We start from the raw sequence: 12,736 nt of genomic DNA on the forward strand, positions 1-12,736 counted from the left end.
CCTACCTACCTACCTACCTAACCTACCCTACCCTACCCTACCCTACCCTACCCTACCCTACCCTACCCTACCCTACCCTACCTACCTACCTACCTACCTACCTACCTATCAATCAATCAATCAATCAATCAATCATCTATCTATCCATCCATATATATATATATATATATATATATATATATATACATATATATAAATATATATATATATATATATATATATATATATATATTTTAGAGAACCTCAATACCACAATACACTTAATCGTATTTTTTGTATATATATATTAAATAGATAAATAAATGAAAGAACATGGAGAGAAACTATTGATCATACAAGTCAGCTCTCAATTTAAAAGCTTTAAAAACAAAAATCGATAGATTTCGTACACTTTTTTCATTGTCGGTAAGAGGTCAATAAACTTAATCATGTCCGGGTTCATTCAATAATATGTATTTATATACTTCTTACGTGAATAAATAAACATTTGGCATTCAGATAAAAAATGAAAATCTTCATCAAGAACGTAACAGTGTTTGCATTTGTATGCCCCCTTTCGAAGAAGAAGGGGTATATTGTTTTGCTGGCTGTCTGTCGGTCTGGCTGTCTGTCGGTAAACCAGTCTGAATGTCGGTATACCAGTCTGAATGTCGGTAGACCAATTCGTTTCTAATCAATAATTCCTCAACGAATTGACCGATTGGCTTGATACTTCACATGTGCATTGGCTTCGGCCAGTAGATGACCCCTATTGAAATTTGGGTCACTGGGTCAAAGGTCAAGATCACTATCACACTAAGTGTTATCATCGTTTCCGATCAATAACTCAACGAAATGACCGATTGGCTTGATACTTCACATGTGCATTGTCGTTGGACAGTAGATGACCCCTATTGAAATTGGGGTCACTATGTCAAAGGTCACAATCACACTAAGTGAAAATAATTTCCGATCAATAACTCGTCAACGACTTGACCGATTGGCTTGATACTTCACATGCGCATTGGCCTAGGACAGTAGATGCCCCCTATTGAAAGTTAGGTCACTAGGTCAAAGGTCAAGATCACTATCATGCTATGTGAAAATAGTTTCTGATCAATAACTCGTCAACGAATGAACCGATTGGCTTGATAATTTACATGTGCATTTGTCTTGGACATTAGATGGCCCCTATTGAAATAAGGGTCATTAGGTCAAAGGTCAAGGTCACTATCATACTAAGTGTGAAAATCGTTTCCGATAAATAACTTGTCAACCATTTGCCCCATAGGCTTGATACTTCACATGCAGCGTTTGACACTAACGGGAGTCCGGGAGTCCGAGACTCCTTAAAATGAGACTCGGACTCCTTGTGTTTGCGTCAGGGGAGTCCGTCGGACTCCTTTAAAATCATCTTTGAATTTATAAAAAAATATCAGTTGATTTCCTTGTTTGTTTCGCACGATCAGAATGTCCGAACTTTTGTGGATCCGGAAAATGTGCCACAAATCATTCTGATTGAACACATGGACAAAAACTAAAGAATCCAAAATTATTTACTTTGGTTCCCTGTCACTGTCCGTGCCTTCAGTAATTGGGGAACATGCAAACTATGAAACGATCGTGGTCGTGTTTTTCTGTAGTAAATTAGCTTCGCCAAACAGTTTCTAATTACTATAAAATTCATCACAATACCTGAATTTTGTTTACACATTGTACAGTCTATGGCCCCAAGGTACTGAAGATGGGACCGGCTGTGAATCATTTGAGCGTGAATAACCCGTGTCACTATCAATCGCTGATTTCAGTGGTTTATTGCAGTTTGTAGGCATTGTCATACCAACCACACTGATCGGTTCCTACCGTGTACTCCTCCACGATAAAATCGTGACCAGTTACTTAAGAGACTGATGATGGCAGATAGACGGACAGTTTATTTTGACTTGTACAATGTACATCGTCAACAACACATTATGAAAGTAGTACAATGTCAATTGCGATAGATACAAAGTTTTACACGTATTTACAAATTATTTACTTAGCTAACAAAGTAAATTAAATATAAAAACAAGAAAGACAGAAAAAGGGAAAAAAATTAAAAATGAAAAGAGGATGAACATTTAAAGCATTATTGCGTTTATAATAGATGTTCGAACTTTAAGTGATTCTGTTACAAAAAGACATACTTTTATAAGTTCTATTTTATTATTCGATTGCAGTAAATTTAAATATTTATACATAGATGGCCTTTTGTAATAACATGTTTTTATGTATTTTTTCTAATGTTTCTAAACGCCGGGTAAATGCAAATAAAATGAAATTCATCTTCAAAATCGGTCGAATTGCAACACATGCAGTAACGATGATTTCTAGCAATGTCCCTTGCATAACGACCGGTTTGAATATGTAGTGGATGGGGTGACAATCTTAATCTGGTGAAAAAGTATATCAAACTTCTTGGTAAAATGTCTAAGAAGGACTCATATTCAAAATTGATTTTAAAATGTCGATAAACATCTAACATCGAAATATTATTTAAGGTTCTATACCAGTCCTGTGTAAAGTTATCATAAACTCTGCGTTTAAATTCCTCTACAAATGAGTTAATCTCAATATTAATAGTATTTATACCATCAAAAGCATAACTAAAACCATAGTCATAAAACATTTTTTTTAACATTAAATATCCAATTATGACAGCCTTTATGATAATCTGAGACGGCCAAGTAATATATGGTTTTAATAATAATATTTTCAGATCTTAGCATATCTTAAACCAATATTTAATGACACGGAAATATCTATGTATATACATGGGATATCTTCCCAGCTCACCATAAACACATGCATTACATGTGTTAAGTTTTACCTTTAATAATCGTTTGAAAAATGTCAAATGGATTCTTTCAAGTTCCTTAGATTTAGTATAGCCCCAGACTTCCGAAGCATAATTTAAAATAGAACCAACAAATGCGTCAAATAATTGACAAAGTATCTTCGGCTTTCAATCGTAGTCATAACATTTAGAAAATAAAATATTCATTGCTTTGAATGCTTTACCCGTTAGGTGTTCCTGATTCAATGTGAAACTCCCAGTATAATTAAAAACAACCTCAAGATAGTTTAAATCATTCACAACTTGAATGGCATGACCATTGTAGGTCCACTTTTCATTTGGCATTAATCCGCCTCTTTTCCGAAATACTGTTATTTTTGTTACAGGGTGTTATCCTCGTGGAAATTGTGCTTTGCATGCAAAATATTGTCTTAACTTGTTTTCATGGCGTAAAAACCCAATTATGAAATTACAATAAAATTAGAATTATATTGCGTATCCCAATTTCCACGTTCTTGGAAATATTATAAGGAATATATATAAAGCAATAAGAAAGATAGGGTTGTTACACCCATACGATGTGATTTAGTAACTATGACACTTACAAAACAGAAGGCTCGGAGAATGTTTTTTAACCCGAATGTCGAGGTTAAATAACCAATCATAATGCATAATAAAAAATAGTATATGTTGAAATCTTACAATGATTAAGTAAATTATGAACTTAAATATTACTGGAAAGCGTTGAATATTTTGCAATGTGATATATTAAAAACATTGAACAGCAGTCACTAACAACTTCGATCTAAAAACAAACATACAATAACAATTTAACATTTCATGGATTGACATGTGTTATTGACCGAAAATTTGATATAAAAAGTGTCTTAATTGTTGGACTCCTTGAAATCTGTCCGGACTCCTAAATTTCAAAAGTTTGGAGTCCTTGGACTCCTTACTCAGATAAGTTAGTGTCAAACACTGACATGTGCATTGGCCTTGGACAGAAGATGACCCCTATTAAAATTTGGGCCACAAGAGCAAAGGTCAAGGATACACATTAAGAGTGCAATTGTTTCTGATCAATAACTCGTCAACTGATTCACCGATTTGCTTGATATTTCCCATGTGCATTGGCCTTGGACAGTAGATGACCCCTATTGAAATTGGGGTCACTTGGTCAAAGTCACTGTTACACACTAAGTGTGAAATCGTTTCCCATCAATAACTCAACTGATTCACAGATTGGCTTGAGATTTCACGCGTGAATTTGCATTGGACAGTAAATGAGCCCTATTGAAATTGGGGTCACTATGTCAAAGGTCAAGGTCACTGTTACAGACTAAGTGTGAAATCGTTTCCGATCAATAACTCGTCAACCGAGTCACCGATTGGCTTGATACTTCTCATGTGCATGGGCATTGGACAGTAGATGACCCCTATTGGGGTCACTATGTCAAAGGTCATAGTCAGTTGCACAATAAGTTGGAGGTTTCTGATCAATATCTCGTCAACGAATCAACCGATTGGCTTGATACTTCCCGTGCGCATTGGTCTTGGACAGTAGATGACCTCTATCAAAATTGGGATCACTAGGTAAAAGGTCAAGGTCACTGTCACAATAAGTGTGAAAATTGTTTCTGATCAATAAATCATCAACGAATTGACTGATTAGCGTGATACTTCACATGTGCCTTGGGCAGTAGATGACCCCTATTGAAATTGGGGTCACTAGTTCAAACCTCTGTTTGGAGGGGCATATGTCTCCGACCGCGAAACACTTGTCTGTTTTGAAACAGTATCTTTTCAGGTTAGTGTCATCTCCCTGCTTCCATTCAAGTCTGTGGGTATATCTCTTATACGAGTTAATGCAATTCTTAATTGTGAAACATTTACTACAGTTAAATATTGCTGGAATTTAAAGCCACTGTAAAGGCTTATACTTCTACATCAGGTCATGTTTGCTTTCACTTGACCAGGTTTGGAAAAACATATCAGATATTCGTTGATTTTTAACTATGGATAAAAATATATTAATATCTCTTATCATTTAAAAAAACATACTTCACTAAATCTAAATCTATCTAATAAATCCCTGAGAGATATAACCCACGCCTTTTTTCTGGGTATATATCATGATCATGTGATATAATATTATAAACGATTATGTACGTGCTTGTAATATTTTAAACCAGTACTCGAAGACACACATAATACGTTCATTTATTCAAGGTACACGTCCCAGTTCTCCATAAACGAAATTATTTTGTGTTTGCAACCTCACACTTGCTTACAGTATCGTATATGCATTCTTTCATTTTGAACACAGTCAATATTTTTAACCCCAATACTTCACAACCATAGCTTAGAATAGATTGAAAAAGTTTATTCAAAAGCTCAAGTCTATAATTAACTGATATATCTGGGTATTTAACTAAATTTGCTTTTAGCTAGTAAATAACTTTTAAGACCCTGTCCTGGGAGAGCATCATATGTTAATGAAAAAAGAACCACAGTGGTTAACTTTGTAATAAGTTTAGAATGTCATTATTTTGTTAACTTATACTTGTATTGTTAATAAAGTGTTAAAAACAGAACACACACTGTTGTCACTGATGTAAATAAAGAAATCAGGGTCTTAAAACATTGCAAGAAATATTTGTATATACTTTGCTAGTACAGTTGCTTGCATATTTAATACATTGACATACATGTATATGTATTCAATATATGCTTTAAACTGAATTATTATAAAATAAAATATATAATTATATTGTAAAACTAATAATTTGACGACATAACAAAATATAGCCTTTACATTGAAAAACGCAATGAAAGACATGTAATTACACAAGGAGTCGTGTAACGGATTTAAAACATGTAGTGAATAGTCTAGTGACGTCTTTAGTTAACAGAAAATGTCATAATTCCAAGCACACGAATTATGTTACAGGGGTGTGTACACGAGCAAAGTGGGTAGTTAGATGCCAATACGCTTTATTATAATTATTAATTTTTGGTAAATTCACATGCCAATAATGTCCTTGCTGTATATATACACACATAAACTGGCCCTTCGTATGTGATTTTAGCCAGGTCAATAATATAAACAGTTTATGCACATAACTTGAGTTACCGTTACATTCCGACTATTCTACAGTGTTAACTATGTTTCACAGTAACCATATAAGAATACTTGACCGACTACAATCACATTCAAACTTGGCAAATATATAATTCAAACAAGTTTACCACAATGTCGGTTAAAATCAAATGGGCAAAATGTTTTTAAAAAAAGGTTGAGGAAAACAAAACGATCTAATAGTCACATAGCAAACTTCGTGCCTTGCAGTTTAAGAGAAGATTTTTAAAGTTTTCACTTTTATACCGTACAGGAAACACGTTACAACACGGTGAAGGCAATTTTGAATCAGGGGCACCATTTGAACAAACTTGGTTGAAAACAACCATGCCATGTATCATGCTAACTACCAAACCCTTGTGCATAGGGGTTTCATTGATTTATGTCAGTTTTACTACATATATGGAACACAGGTTACATTCTAGTGCCAGTTGTGAACAAACTTAGTACAGAAGCTCAATTGATGTTAGATACCAATACCAAAACTCTGGGTCTTATAGTTTCAGAGAGAAAGATTTTTCAAGTGTTCAGTATATACATACTATGGAAACAAAAAAGATGCAGGACAAGGCAAGTTTTAATTACAGGGGCATGATTTTAACAAACTTGGTAGAGGAACACAATATAATTTAACTTTCAAATGGTAAACCTTCATGGCTTATCGTTTAAGAGAAGATTGTTTAGCTATCTTACTATACAAGTTTATATTAATCACAAGAAGCCCTAACACTTCTTTTATCAGAGATTTGTGATATTTTCCTTCTTCAATTATGTATCCTCATGTGCTTCTACAAGTTACCACTCGTATAAGATGCAGAACCACACTCCTCACACTTGTACAGCCATTTTTTCTCGTGAATGTATCCTCATGCGTGTCTTCAAGTGACCACTCTTCTTTCATGCATAACCGCAACTCACACTTGTTTCCCTCTTGAATGTATCATCAAGTGTTTTTTCAAGTGACTACTATGTTTAAATGAAAAGCCACACACATCCCACTTGAACGGTCTCTCTTCTGTATTTATCTTCATGTGTTGTCAATGTACCACTATGTTTAAATGCTTTACCACACTGTGGTCCACACACCTCACATTTGTACAGTCCCTCTTCTGTATGTATCCTCATGTGTTTCTTCAATTCACAACTCTGGTTACAAGCATAGCCACACTCCTCACACTTGTAAAGTCTCTCTCCTGAATGTATCCTCATGTGTGTATTCCAGGTAATACTCTGGTAACAAGCATAACCACAATCCTCACACTTGGACCGTCTCTCTGCTTAATGTATCCTTATGTGTGTCTTCAAAGTACTTTTCTGGATACATGCATAACCACACTCATCACAGGTGCATGGTCTTTCTCCTGTATGTATCCGCATGTGGTCTTCAAGGTACTACTCTGGTTACATGCATAACCACACTCCTCACACTTGTACAGTCTCTATCCTGAATGTATACTCATGTGTGTCCTCAAGGTACTACTCTGGTTACATGTATAGTCACACTCCTCCCACTTGTACAGTCTCTCTTCTGAAGGTATCCTCATGTGTGTCTTCAAGCTACTACTCTGGTTACAAGCTTAGCACAACCAGACTCCTTACACGTTTACAGTCTTTCTACTGTATGTATCCTCATGTGTCTTCAAGATACTACTCTGGACTGGTTACATGCTTAGCCACACACCTCACACTTGTACAGTCTCTCTCCTTAATGTATCCTCATGTTTGTCTTCAAGTCAGAACTCTGGTTACATGCATAACCACACTCCTCACGCTTGTACAGTCTCTCTCCTGAATGTATCCTCATGTGTCTCTTCAAGTCAGAACTCTGGTTACATGCATAACCACACTTCTCACACTTGTACAGTCTCTATCCTGAATGTATCTTCATGTGCGTCTTCAAAGTACTACTCTGGGTACACGCATAACCACACACCTTCCACTTGTACAGTCTCTATCCTGAATGTATCCTCATGTGTGTCTTCAAAGTTGTACTATGGTTACATGCATAACCACACTCCTCACACTTGTCATGGTCTCTCTCCTGAGTGTATCCTAATGTGTGTCTTCAAGGTACTACTCTGGTTGCATGCATAGCCACACTCCTCACACTTGTCATGGTCTCTCTCCTGAGTGTATCCTCATGTGTGTCTTCAAGGTACTACTCTAGTTACATGCATAACCACACTCCTCACACTTGTCATGGTCTCTCTCCTGAATGTATCCTCATGTGTGTCTTCAAGGTACTACTCTGGTTACATGCATAACCACACTCCTCACACTTGTCATGGTCTCTCTCCTGAGTGTATCCTCATGTGTGTCTTCAAGGTACTACTCTGGTTGCATGCATAGCCACACTCCTCACACTTGTACAGTCTCTATCCTGAATGTATCCTCATGTGTTTCTTCAAGTCAGAACTCTGGTTACAAGCATAACCACATTCCTCACACTTGTACTGTCTCTCTCTTGCGTGTATCCTCATGTGTATCTTCAAGGTACTACTGTGTTTCAATGCTTTACCACACACCTCACACTTGTACGGTCTCTCTTCTGTATGCATCCTCATGTGTGTCTTCAAGTCATAACTCCGGTTACATGCATACCCACACTTCTCACACTTGTACGGTCTTTCTCCTGAATGTATCCTCATGTGTTTCTTCAAGTCAGAACTCTGGTTACAAGCATAACCACATTCCTCACACTTGTACAGTCTCTCTCTTGCGTGTATCCTCATGTGTATCTTCAAGGTACTACTGTGTTTCAATGCTTTACCACACACCTCACACTTGTACGGTCTCTCTCCTGTGTGTATCCTCATGTGTGTCTTCAAGCTACTACTGTGGTAACATGCATAACCACACTCCTCACACTTGTATGGTCTCTTTCCTGAATGAATCCTCATGTGTGTCTTCAAGCTACTACTCTGGTTACATGCATAACCACACTTCTCACACATGTACGGTCTGTCTCCTATATTATGTATCCGCATGTGTCTCTTCAAGTCATAACTCCGGTTACATGCATACCCACAAATCTCACACTTGTACGGTCTTTCTCCTGTATGTATCCTTAAGTGTGTCTTCAAGGTACTACTCTGGTTACATGCATAACCACACTCCTCACACTTGTACAGTCTCTCTCTTGCGTGTATCCTCATGTGTATCTGCAAGGTACTACTGTGTTTCAATGCTTTACCACACACCTCACACTTGTACGGTCTCTCTTCTGTTTGTATCCTCATGTGTTCCTTAAAGTGATTACTGTCTTTATTTAAATAACTGCTCAGCAGGTTTTTTTTATGTATCCTCATGTGTGTCTTCAAGTGACCACTCTGATTAAATGCTTTACCACACACTTCACACTTGTACAGTTTCTCTCCTGAATGTATCCTCATGTGTGTCATCAATGTACTTCTCTGGTTACAAGTATAGCAACACTCCTCACACTTGTACGGTCTTTCATGTATCCTCATGTGTGTCTTCAAGTGCTTACTCAGTTTAAATGCTTTACCACACTCCTCACACTTGTATGGTCTCTCTCCTGTATGTTTCTTCATGTGTGTCTTCAAGTTATAACTCTTGTCACAAGCATAGCCACACTCATCACACATGTACGGTCTCTCTCCTACATGTATCCTCATGTGTCTCTTCAAGTGACAACTCTGGTTAAAAGCATAGCCACACTCCTCACACTTGTACGGTCTCTCTCCTGTATGTGTCCTCATGTGTGTCTTCAAGGTACTTTTCTGGTAACATGCATAACCACACTCCTCACATTTGTACAATCCTGCATGAATACTCATGTGTTCCTTTAAGTGACCAGTGTCTTTACTTGAATAACTGCTCAGCAGGTTTTTGGGTCGGATGAGGCCAAGTTTTCTGGCTAATTCATCTCTGTACCAGACCAGCAGCTCCTCACCTGAACCAATAGAAATATTCACAAATTATTTATAAAACATCTACAAATCTTAAACTTTTTTTCAACAAACACTGAATGTCTCAACTAGAACTTTGTTACAAATGTGACTGATTCCCCACATTTATATCTTTAAAATGTGTAAATGTGTTAATTGTATTACATACAAATTGTACGTTCTTCTTGTTGATCTCAACGTTTTCGATTCTTAGACTGAAATATAGGACAGGTTTTAATTCAAACTCAAAGTTTTGGTTATTTATGTGTTTTTTTGCTATTTCAAAATATTAAATAATTTAAAGGGAATGTTGGAGTAGAAAGGCAAGTTGGTAAAACAAACATTATTTTTTCAAGACTGTTTAGACGTAGTGAGAAGCAGGTTTTTCAATTACTTAGATTGACCTTTTATTAAGTGTTGTGTATATAATGACGTTTATTAGTTTTACGACTGAGGCTGCATTATGCAAGGACCTGGAGTGTGTCTAAGGCAGCACTCAGAATAGACTGATCCCGGAAAAGCACGAGTTTAGAAAAACCCACTAATCACCCCGGTACAAACAACGCTGGTCCATTATATCAACCAATGATAGCTTCCTTTAAATAATAACGGTTGATACGGTGTGTGATTTTGAAAGGATTATAAATGGGTCATGTTAATTTGTACCAGCAGATGAGTGGGTTTTTCCAAAAAGTTGCTTTTTCCGGGATACATATATTGGGAAGGTATTTGAATTAAAGATGCAATGTCCAACTATTTTTTTATTAGTTTTAGGTATTCATATAGCTGTATTGCGCTGTGGGGGAAATCAGAGACTCCGGAGAAAATAACACCTTTCTGGTATGGAGACAGTCATACAAACTCCCACCCACGTACAGGAAATTGAACCCGTATAACCAAGTTGAGATTGCTCTAATCAGACAGATCCACATTGAACATTCATATCTTTAGTCATACAAAAGCGGTATATACCTGGTGAAACTGGCTTCAATGTGCAGTAATAGATGCCTCCTTTGTAATGCAATCCTACAAGGTTCCGATCTTCCTGCGTCATAGCACAGTTCACATATATCATCCAGTTAGAGGTGGCTTTGTTCTGGGCATCCACAAAGTGACTCCCTTTGCCATCCTTATAGATCTGAATTGCATAGAATCTTTCTATAAACAACCAACAGTAAATATGATTGATACACAAGAAAACCGGATACCCAATATGCTTGTTATAAAGAGCAACATAGATAGACCAAAGTACCAAACAATGAACTGATAAACTATACAGCGGCAATGATCATACAATATTTTTTACAGCACAAACATACTTAGTAATATGTTTTTTTACTTTCATTCATGTAAAATAGTACAGTACTTTAACCCTTTGAATTACACACTTGTTTTATATAATGAACCAGCTTCACAAGATGTGTGAAATCTTAACATGCCAGTATGATAACATATTAGCTAGAAATGTGTTACAGATATTGATGCCCAAACAACATACGTTTGGACACAATTAATTCAAAAGCAGACAAACAGAAAAGGCCATTATTCAGTCAAAGCTATTGATGTCGAAATTTCTCTTTTAACAAACATCTGTACACTAAGAACAATCAAATTTTAAAGTCTGATAAAACTCTACCAAGCACTTAAAAGTAATTAAAAAGTAATATTTGGGACTATGTATTCTATTGTGGAAACCAAACAAAGGGCCATAACTCTGCCAAATCTTATCACAGAAAACGTTACTTTCATAACTATTATCTCTAGAAAATAAAGATAAACCCACTATGAAAATTTCATCAAAATCAACCTGGTAGTTAAAGATAAGTTGAAAACAAGAGCTGTGTTTGTGAAACACAATGCCTCCTACTGTGCCCCTTTGAAGCCATATATTTGACCTTTGACCTTGAAGGATGTCCGTGACCCTTCACCCCTAAAAATGTGCAGCTCCATGAGATACACATGCATGCCCAATATCAAGTTGCTATCTTCAATATTGCAAAAGTTATGACCAAGGTTAAAGTTTTTGGACAGACACACACATACAATGACTGACAGACAGGCCCAAAACAATATACCCCGTAACCCCCGATCATTCGATCCGGGGGCATAAAAACAATGTTGGGATATTCCATAGTGGTAAAACAGAAAAATGCGATAATTCTGCCAAAACTTGCTGCAACAAAACTTTTTTTGTTGTTGCAATCATCTATGCATTTAGGTTATTCATATTCGAAAGTTTGAACAAGAATCACCAAATAGATAAAGAGACATTGACAACACACGCGTCAGAATTGAACTATAGACAAAAACCATAATCCTGCCAAAACTCCTGAAATGTCCAATGTATTTATTTAACAATCATCTACACAATAAACAGTATGTGCAAGATCAAACCATTAGTTTAAGAGTAATCAAATTACAAGCTTTGGGGTGAACAGACAAGCTGAGGGACAGACGGGCAAGTATAATGTTTAATGCCTCTCACTCTGTGGCGGTATAATAAACATTAAATCCCCTCTATAGACGGACAGATAGAGAAATCATTTGTGGAAAATTCAGGACTTTATTTTCTAACATTTAGACTTTTCTAAATTAGCCTCGCATTTCAAACTACAAATAAGTATTAATGCATCAAGCTTAGCATCACCTTCCCCTGCCAGCAAAACCCTGACTTATGGTTGTCAGTGATGATATCTCCCTCATACGGTCCAAACATGATCCTGGATTCCAGTTCCTCTTTGGAAAACACTCCAAGACCAGCTCCAGCTATTTTCGATGTTTTGATTTCAAGGCAATCTGGTAAGGTATGCTCAGCTTTAAGAGGGTCTTTTTCTGGCACCTGCAGTTTATATTAGTATATGTAGTGTA

General features: G+C 36.5%; 1 pseudogene; it reads right to left on the bottom strand.

The window, feature by feature from the left end:
• Positions 1 to 12,736, bottom strand: part of LOC127831132 (uncharacterized) — a 78,914-nt pseudogene that overhangs the window by 28,867 nt on the left and 37,311 nt on the right.

The sequence above is a fragment of the Dreissena polymorpha genome, chromosome 5 (genome assembly GCF_020536995.1).
Source record: "Dreissena polymorpha isolate Duluth1 chromosome 5, UMN_Dpol_1.0, whole genome shotgun sequence".
NCBI lineage: Eukaryota > Metazoa > Mollusca > Bivalvia > Myida > Dreissenidae > Dreissena > Dreissena polymorpha.